This window comes from Sinocyclocheilus anshuiensis, unplaced genomic scaffold, assembly GCF_001515605.1.
Source record: "Sinocyclocheilus anshuiensis isolate Anshui unplaced genomic scaffold, SAMN03320099.WGS_v1.1 scaffold121, whole genome shotgun sequence".
Taxonomy (NCBI): domain Eukaryota; kingdom Metazoa; phylum Chordata; class Actinopteri; order Cypriniformes; family Cyprinidae; genus Sinocyclocheilus; species Sinocyclocheilus anshuiensis.
The window spans coordinates 525860-528589 of NW_015539856.1; positions in this window are offsets into that span (position 1 = coordinate 525860).

Here is a 2730-nt window from a genome sequence, read left to right on the forward strand (position 1 = left end):
TCTTCCCGGGCCTGGCCCTCCGTCCCTCCCCCAGTTCCGCCTCCACTCCACCACCCTCCAGGACTTTTTTGGATTTTGTTTGGGTGTCTGGAGCCGCCCTTAGAGGGGGGGAAATGTAATGTGGTGTTTGGGTTTTGGTTCATGTTCATGTTTTCATGTCTTTTATTTTGTAATTGTTTCACCCTGTTTGTGTCATGCTTCCCTTGCCCTCATGTATTCATGCCATTGCTTCTCTTTTTCATTGTCATGTTCTGATTGGTTGTCCTAGTCATGTGTCTTGTTTCCCATAGGTTTGTTCTTGTCATGTGACCCTCTTGTCTGCTATAAGTAGCCCTCATGTTGCCATTGTCTTTTTCGTCGTGTATTGAAGTTGTAACCCGCTGTCGGTGAGTCTAGTCTGTTCATGCCTCGTCAAGTCACGTCAAGTCTGTGTCTCTAGTCTTCGTCTGTTTGGATTATGTTTGGATCACTGTAAATAAACTGCACTTGGGTTCTTCACTACGCTCGCCTTCAGTGGATTAATTCGTTACACAAACAATAATGCATTTCACTTTAATTAGTGCACATATTTCCAAGTTCAACTTTCTAAAAAGCAAATCAACATCTAGAATTTATATAGATATAATATCTCCTTCTCAAAGTTCACTTGCCAAGGCTTGGATAAAGTCCTATCAGTTTCAAAAAAATCTGTTAGCTCAATAAAGGAAACTTACAAAAGCAATATTCAGCTAGCAACTGCAGGGAGATTGATGTTGAAAATCCTAACAAAAGCCTGACTGTGTGTGTGATGAGCCACATTCGAAATGATGAAGCTGGCAGCTTCTGTGCTATTACAACTGAGCATTTGCCTGCACCGTGACCGAATCAATGGAGTAACACAGATAATAGCATCTCTGGTGATCAGAAATAAATCTAATTGAGTGTGGTCTGTCTGTGGTCGCAGAGAAGCGGAGGACTCTGATCTAAAGCAAAAGCTGTGTGCGGGTGCTGCCTGAGGCATGCCCACACGGGACGGACCCAACAGAGTCCGCATACAACAACCACTCCACGTTAAGATTTTAAATGGAGGAACATCAATACAATCAGACCTGAATACAATAGTCAGTCTCACAAAAACAGGAGCTACTATTTCCAATGTATACAGTTTAAAATGTGCAACTAAATAAATTATAATAGCAATGCATTCCTTATATTGTGCATTCCCTTGTAATAAAAACGTGTGCTTGATTGTACTAAATCTGAATTTATAATTAAATCTTAAAAGTATATTTTAAAAAACTGTACTTGCATACAGTATAATAGAAATGAAAGGCCACTTAAGTGTACCTAAGTAGACTTTTAAATAATGCACTTTGTAATAATATCAAATTACAAGTTTTCAAGTACATTTTAAATCATTTTTTACTTTTTTTGTGCTTTAAAGAAGTACACTTATTTTTGATGTGCTAACTAACATACTAAAGCACATGTAACGTATTTGATTATAATTTTAACTGTATTATGCTTTCCTTTATTACATTTAATGTTCATTTTAAATTAATAAATTGTAATTGTGTAATTACAAATATACATCTACATCATGAAAGTTTCAACAAAAATTACATTAAAATTGATGTTAGTTTATCATAAATGGTTGTCAGTATCTGCTGTATACTTTATTTCAAAGACAATAGAAGTAATTATGAAAGTGGGTCTTAAGTGGGTCAAAAAATCTCTCTAAGGTTAAGCTACATGCATTCAATATAAATCTAAACTATAATATATTTTAATTTAACTGCATTAAATGCATTTAGATGTATGAAAACATTACAGTTCTCACTTACATTTTTTTTAATTATATATTATTTCCGTAACAGAAGAATGCTGTCAAAAGTGTCTAAACCTTCCATAAGGGCAATTTTAAAATAGTCACAACCCACCTTCTACATAAGAAATAAAAATTATACAAGTTAATCGCAAAAATCATAGAGAAAATCATTTTAAAGCTGCCACAGCTGTTGTGGTGAGACAGAGCTATAATCAGCTGCAGTCTCAATGACAACAGAGTCACTACTCAAACTCATCAGCCGCGTGTTTTCTGGGTGTCTCTTCTCATTTTCAATTCTCTCACTGTCTCTGAATATATTCACTGCCATTATTAGCACATCGAGATGGCACTGAATGAATATCTTGGGAGCTTCTAAAAATGCAATGCAAATAAATTCTGGTCCTACACAAATAAGCGCAGCAAGGAAGAATTGGATTTGCTTGAGCTTTGATTCAACAAGCAAACAAATATATTTTCTCTCCCATAGGGTTTGCATACTGTGTAGAACTGTGTAGATACTTTAAAACACAATTCACTGGAGCTGAGTGTTTGATTCAGTTGGGTATACATTCTGTTTACATTAATGTATTTGCTGGGTCTTAAAGCAATAGTTCACCCAAAAACGAAAATTGGCTGAAAAATGTGCTCACCCTCAGAGCATCCGAGATGTAGATGAGGTTATTTCTTCATCAGATTTGGAGAAATGTAGCATTACATCACCTGTTCACCAATGGATGCTCTGCAGTGAATGGGTGCCGTCAGAATGAGAGTCCAAACAGCTGATAAAAACATCACAATAATCCACAAGTAATCCACACCACTCCAGTCCATCAGTTAACATCTGGAGAAGATGAAAGCTGCGTGTTTGTAAAATACGTATTTCTCCAATGAAAAGTCATCTGGTCTGAATCAGGAGTGAAATA